Genomic DNA, 7138 nt, shown 5'->3' with positions numbered 1-7138 from the left:
CTGTCATGCAGAAACATATCATACTATGCTGTGAATTACCGAGAACTTTCTGCCAAATTTTAGCTAGTATGTTTGCCAATTAAAACCTTTTCCGCTGGCTTTATATACAAGCTAGATTTTAGCTACAGTAGTATGTTTGCCAATTAAAACATTTTAGCTAGCTTCATAGCTAGATTTTAGCTAGTATGTTTGCCAATTAAAACATTTTAGCTAGCTTTTTAGCTAGATTTTAGCTAGCATATTCACCAATTAAAACCTTTTTAGCATGATTGTCAGTTAAAATCATTTCTTTATCTAGCGGACAGTTTTATCCAAAGCATCGTACAGTAGAGAAAGCAGGATCAGACAGTGGGGGGTTAAAGGTCAAGCTCGGTGGCCTATCAGTAAAATCACTCTTTCTGACAAAATGGTGACCTTCAGATTACAGACACAGCAACCTGCTGACGTGTTCTTTGCTTTCTGTTTCCATTATTAAGTCACTGGGTCGATGTCAGCTCCTGGCGACTACGTAGACACTGTTTCTCTAGAATGTTCTGTCTTCTGTCAGGACCGGGGTAGCTTCTGACTCAGCTGACAATGTCACTGTGTCTGTGATCAGGAAATCACCGATTGAAGCCTGGCTTCATCGAATTCATCATTGAAGCCTGGCTGTGGGCCCTTGAGTGAGGCCCCTAACCCCCAATTGCATGGTGGCTGCCCTTCACCGCTTAACTTGTTTTTACCTACATATGTGTCATGGAGAGCAAGATGGCAAAAGGATAATTTCATTGTTATTATGTGTTTTATGTTCATTGTTGTGAAGGTAATGTTGCCTCATTCTAGGTAAGTAACCGTTTTGTTATTTTTCCTCTGGCTTTTTTCCCCTTTACTGAGAAATTGGAAGCCGCTCTCCGTGCAGCGGTCGCACCTGCATCAGAGAGGCGTGCGGGTCCATGTGACTCCGCAGCCGTCCCCAGTGTCACACTGGCGCACAACAGGAAGGCCGCTGAAGGTTCACAGCCCTACATCTTTCTGCTTGTGAAATCACTTCCTGCGGGCCTCTCCCTGACCTGGCTGGGGCTTGGGAGCGGGGGTCATTTCCTTATGAGGTATGGGGGGGGAACAGGGCTCATTTTTTAGGGATGTACTCTACTCAATCAGCAGAAAAAAAAACATATTTAAAAACATATTTAATTTTCTGGATGTTCAAACTTTAATTGCTTTGCTAATTAAACAGTCCACACAGGCATCAGCTTAAAAGTCACATACACATAAGCATAGATGTGAAAACTTAATTGTGTATTGATATTAATATGCACACAAACATTTTTACAGCATGTTGGACTGACATCCTGTTCAGGGTATAACCCAGCTCTGCACTGCCCAGGCTGCACACAACCCTAAACAGTATAAGCAATTAAAAGATGGACGGGCGGACGGACGGATGGACGTGGATGTAAATGATATCAAATAAAACTTCAGTAAATGTCAGGAAGTAACGGTGCAATACCTAAAAACTCAGACCTTTAATAATATGCGTTTTAACAGCTGTGGAAAAAATGCTTAGAAATTGTCTAAAATATCACGAAAAATGTATATATATAATCATAATTTATCCACTAAAGTTACATATTAACCTTAGTTAGTTAATTTAAACATTGTCATGTGTATTGATGTTGTTTTCTATTTTAAAAAGTAGCTTAGAGAATAACGTGGCAGGGATGTAACGTTAAAAATGGCTGCTGTCTGCAGCTTCTTCATGTTCTTACTGAATCTAAAATGTGAAATTGTCACCTGAATGATAAAACTCCCGTTTCCTTACTTGTCTTTAGTACAATGTTACACCGCTTAAAAAACAGCAGTAAAAATATGATTTCCTTCCTTCCTAGTCAACTTCTTCCTGTTTACCACAGAATGCAGGTCAGAAACAGAGATAACGGAGACTCTATTACTGACCACTGTTTGGGAATAATTGCAGCTCAGTTGCCGTGTATTTGTTATACAGCACAATACAATGCATGAATAACCTCTCACGGGGAAAGAAAAAAAAACATTGTTTATAAAAACGTGTGGAGCGCCTGTATCTTCGACGTCCTGCTCTGTTCGTTAAACTGAGAGGCGAAACTCATCATGGAGTCAAATGGCTCTGAGGTACGTTCTGGTTCTCTGAGGGTGAGAACCGGGCTGGAATTTCCTTTCCTGCGTGTCGGCCGATGATGTTTAATTTAAGAGCTTGCGATCCTGACGGACAATGATGTTGAGGCTGAGAAGCCAACGGTGCCTGTATATCATCGTTAGGACTCGTGCTTTAGGAATGAAGGATGCGCCGACATTTTCGGGCAGCTGGTGATCCTTCTCAGCCTTGTGAACATTGTGCAAATATTCCCACCTATCTGCAGATCTTTTGTGAAGCCATTGTTCCCTCCTTCAACTCACACACCTTAGCCTCACCCGATAAAACAAATGCAAAAAACTTCAATAAGGTCTGATAATTGTTGTGTTCGCTGCATTCATAACCACTGCGACGTTCCTGGGAATTGCTTTCTACAAAAGTAAGACCGCGAATACTGCAGTTTTGATAACCAGGAATGAAGAGTGTTTCTCAGAGAAGCTCAGGAGAATGGCTGTCATTTGCTTATGTAACACCAAGCACGACATCCCCCGTTTTTATGAGCCTTGTGGTCCTTCAGATTTATGGCAGGTTGCCGAGATGAACACTGCCACATAAACATGAACGTAAACAAAGCTTTGTTATTGGCCTTTTAAGGACAATGAGCAAAAGACACTAATTTCAAACAGAAACTTCCAGGTGCCTTTTTTCCAGTTCCAAAAATATCCAAATATCATTTCTCCAGTGCTTCTTTATAAGCTCCCCATTTGACCATATTTAGCGGTTAACAAATCAGTCAGTCATATCCAGGCCAGTTGGGCTTCACTAACTGAAATCTAATGTGAAGACTGGGCTGATGTTGTGGAAATGCAAGACATTACCGTGTCACTCACATGCCTCCTGGGAGCCCACAGGTATAATATCTTACCTTCTCAGTTTTGCATTTGGTCCAACGATTCCCTAGAACTAAAATGAACCCAGTTCACACAAGCATACACACATTCAGAGAAACAGTGTGGCTTCCTATAATGTTGTATAATTTCTGGTGACTCTCAATTAGAGCACAAAACTCACATTTCCCTCTTTCACTTTCACAATCCATACAGAGATATCTAATTTAAAGATATTGAAAGCATGAACAAATATTTAAATACTTGAATGTATCTTTAACTTGTTAAGACTGTTTGTCATTTGCCATTAATTAAGATATCATTTCAAGAGATTAAATAATTGCCAGATCCCCTTTTCAGTTGTAGACACGTTCAAAAGTGGCTTTGCATGTTTCGAAATGATTCACGGGAATAACTCTAAGTTACCATCAAAGGCACTTAAAGACGCGTGATTTTGGGATCTCTCAATCTGGTTTGCTGTATGTCGCCTGCTTCACAGTGCTGATTCAGGCTGGCAGAACAGATTAAAGGGCAGCCAAAGGTCAACCGCAGCCCAGCAGGCTGGCTTTCTGGACCAGATGTAGGGCGGCTTACCCCTCCCCCCCATACCCAGTGACCTAGTAGATGCGAATGGGGATTCCCTGCACTGATTCTTCATTCCCTTTGATCGAGATTTACCCACATGACCCGTGGCCCTCTGTGTGCATGTGTCACTTTCGTTTAAGGGAAGAGGCCATCTGAAACGGCTGGGGCTGACTGTGGGGACGCCTGAGTACCTGGGCAGGGGGAACCGGGGGGGGCTGGAAGTAAGAAACCCATCCAGCGTGGGGAGAGTCTGTTTATGTGCAAGCTGTCAAAGTGTTCTTTAAGAAAGAACACAAAAAAGCAAAAGACTCACAACCCTGACCAGGGTAAGTGGAGAGAGCATGGATGGATTTCCAATAATTCAAAATATGCACAATTCATATTGTTATATATTATATACACATACATGGAGATATAATCACTATAAAACATACTAAACTAGGCTCTTTATTTGGTTTAACAACCAATCTGATCAAAATACTATGTTATCTGCTGTTTTTCTTAGAGTATTTATTTGAGTATTATATACACAGATAGAATTAATTTTAAATATTTTTTTGGGAAGACCATCATTCCTAAACGTTTTGTGGTGTGTATTTGGGATTATTGTTAAATCTGAAAATATGCACATATTCCTATTTGACCTGCCGTTTCGGAGGTCAGCCTTCTTTCATCAAAGGCCGACAGTATCTCTTGTTTGTTTTCCTACTGGCTCCATATTAACCCAGGCTGAGCCCCAGCTAGGCCCCAAACAGAGGTCCAAGGTTAGCATGAGGAGGGTGAGATGCGGCTGCCGTCCTCGCGGGTCAGGGCTCTGGAGGGTACAGTTATCATTCTTCTTATAGGTGATGCAGGGTTTTTTTCTCAAGTATTATTTGCCTACAAGGACTTTATGTATCCCTCTGTGGTTTGGTGTGTTTCTCGGGGGTTCAATCTAAATCACAGAGGAAGGGAAGCCCTGTGAGGTACACTATGCAGCGGGGGGCTGGGGGGGGAAGGTCAAGCAAAATGAGTCAAATGTCAAATTACAAAAACATTGGACAGAAATCAAGGTGTCATTTAGGAATATCTCATCCAATTGAAACATCTGAGGGACTAATAAAAATTACATAAAAGATGAAAAGATATAATTTATAGGGCAAAACTGGCCTTTTATGAAAACATTTACTTTGAATGTTTTTCTTAATTTTGAGACATTAAAAAAGGTTAGTGTTGAAGGAGGTGGAGCTGGGCTCTGACATGGTGCGATTTGGACATACAGTAAGGAGCAGGAGCTGGGCTCTGACATGGTGCGATTTGGACATATGGAGGAGGAGCTGGGCTCTGACATGGTGCGATTTGGACATAAGGAGGAGGTGCTGGGCTCTGGCAAGGTGTGATTTGGACATAAGGAGGAGGAGCTGGGCTCTGACATGGTGCGATTTGGACATAAGGAGGAGGAGCTGGGCTCTGGCAAGGTGCGATTTGGACATAAGGAGCAGGAGCTGGGCTCTGATATGGTGCGATTTTGACATAAGGAGGAGGAGCTGGGCTCTGACATGGTGCGATTTGGACATAAGGAGGAGGAGCTGGGCTCTGATATGGTGCGATTTTGACATAAGGAGGAGGAGCTGGGCTCTGACATGGTGCGATTTGGACATAAGGAGGAGGAGCTGGGCTCTGACATGGTGCGATTTGGACATAAGGAGGAGGAGCTGGGCTCTGGCAAGGTGTGATTTGGACATAAGGAGGAGGAGCTGGGCTCTGATATGGTGCGATTTTGACATAAGGAGGAGGAGCTGGGCTCTGACATGGTGCGATTTGGACATAAGGAGGAGGAGCTGGGCTCTGATATGGTGCGATTTTGACATAAGGAGGAGGAGCTGGGCTCTGACATGGTGCGATTTGGATGTAAGGAGGTGGAGCTGGGCTCTGACATGGTGCGATTTGGACATAAGGAGGAGGAGCTGGGCTCTAACATGGTGCGATTTGGACATAAGGAGGAGGAGCTGGGCTCTGACAAGGTATGATTTGGACATAAGGAGGTACAGCTGAGCTCTGGCAAGGTGCGATTTGGACATAAAGAGGAGGAGCTCTGCTCTGGCAAGGTGCGATTTGGACAAGAGGAGGAGGAGCTGGGCTCTGACATGGTGCAATTTTGACATAAGGAGGAGGAGCTGGGCTCTGACATGGTGCGATTTGGACATACAGTAAGGAGGAGGAGCTGGGCTCTGACATGGTGCGATTTGGACATAAGGAGGAGGAGCTGGGCTCTGAGATGGTGCGATTTGGACATAAGGAGAAGGAGTTGGGCTCTGACAAGGTGTGATTTGGACAAGAAGAGGCTGTGCTGGGCTCCGCAGGGCTCCAATGATATTTAAACCCTGGATATTTGCTTATAAAATGTGGAAGGAACGATAAACAGCTGTTTATGTCCATTACTACTGAGACTCAATCTCATCATAACATTGTAATATTGGGTAGAGTCTTACTACCTTTTCCCTGAGAAAAATGCACACCAAAAACTGCTCTATTTATGTAATACCCAAAATTATTTTACTATAATTATCATAATAAGGTAATTGTGTGCTTTTCATAAAATAAAACCATGTATAGGCTTCAACTTATTTAGCTGTTTTTATTGCTTTATTTATAAGGATACAAGAAACATTTGACTGTTTGATTCACACTTGTTGATGTCACACTTCAATAAATGTGTATATGTGTGCATTCACCAAAAAAAAAAGAAAATTGCTGTAATGAGGATATTTACAAAAAAGTGTTATATACAGTATATTTATGTATTATGTGTTTTTCAGAACTGCAAAGTTTTTTAAATAGGATCAGTATTTACACACATGAATCTATTCTGCCGGCATATGTTATTAAATGAGTTCACTCCTATTATTTTAATATCTAAGACACAAATTGTTCATATACCATTTTGAACTTGTCCAGATTAGGAAGGTCTTTTGCACCCCCAGTTAAATAGAAGGTTCATCTCTCTTTCAAAGGACACAGACACATGCATGATTTTGTTTTTAAGGATCAAGTGAGACCATTTTGTAACGGAATGGGATGTTTGAATAAGACGCCTTCTGTCCGGCCCTAAATGGATTTCTGAAGTGCTGCTTCAAGGGTTTTCAATTGGCTGTAGCCTTGAATCTTTTCTCTGTCAACCCTTTATGACTCAAGTGCCAGCATAGCATGAAGGGACTGAATGCTTACTCACAATTGTTATTTTCAAATAGAAAAATCTGTGGGCAAAACTGACCCATTGTTTATTTAATTAAGTGAATGCTCTGACTGTGGGTCTCTTAAAAGTTTCTAAAATAGCAGAAAAATGAAAAAAAGAAAAAAAAACAAATACAGTCTTACAACAAAAGCAGACATTAAGAAATGGCCACGTCCTTCAATCAAAATAAACCATTTGAATTTGATTTTTGTATTTCAGTATTTCCACTTTTTTATGTAAATCAATATTCTTAGGAACGTGAAAGGCAATTAAATGTGATGTTTGTGGCTTGGTTGCTGATTGTTTTTCATACCTGCCATACAACATGTAATTAAAAAATTGTGCATGCCTGCCATTATA

Source organism: Paramormyrops kingsleyae, chromosome 21 (genome assembly GCF_048594095.1).
Source record: "Paramormyrops kingsleyae isolate MSU_618 chromosome 21, PKINGS_0.4, whole genome shotgun sequence".
Classification (NCBI taxonomy): domain Eukaryota; kingdom Metazoa; phylum Chordata; class Actinopteri; order Osteoglossiformes; family Mormyridae; genus Paramormyrops; species Paramormyrops kingsleyae.
Note: the sequence above shows the minus strand (reverse complement) of the source record.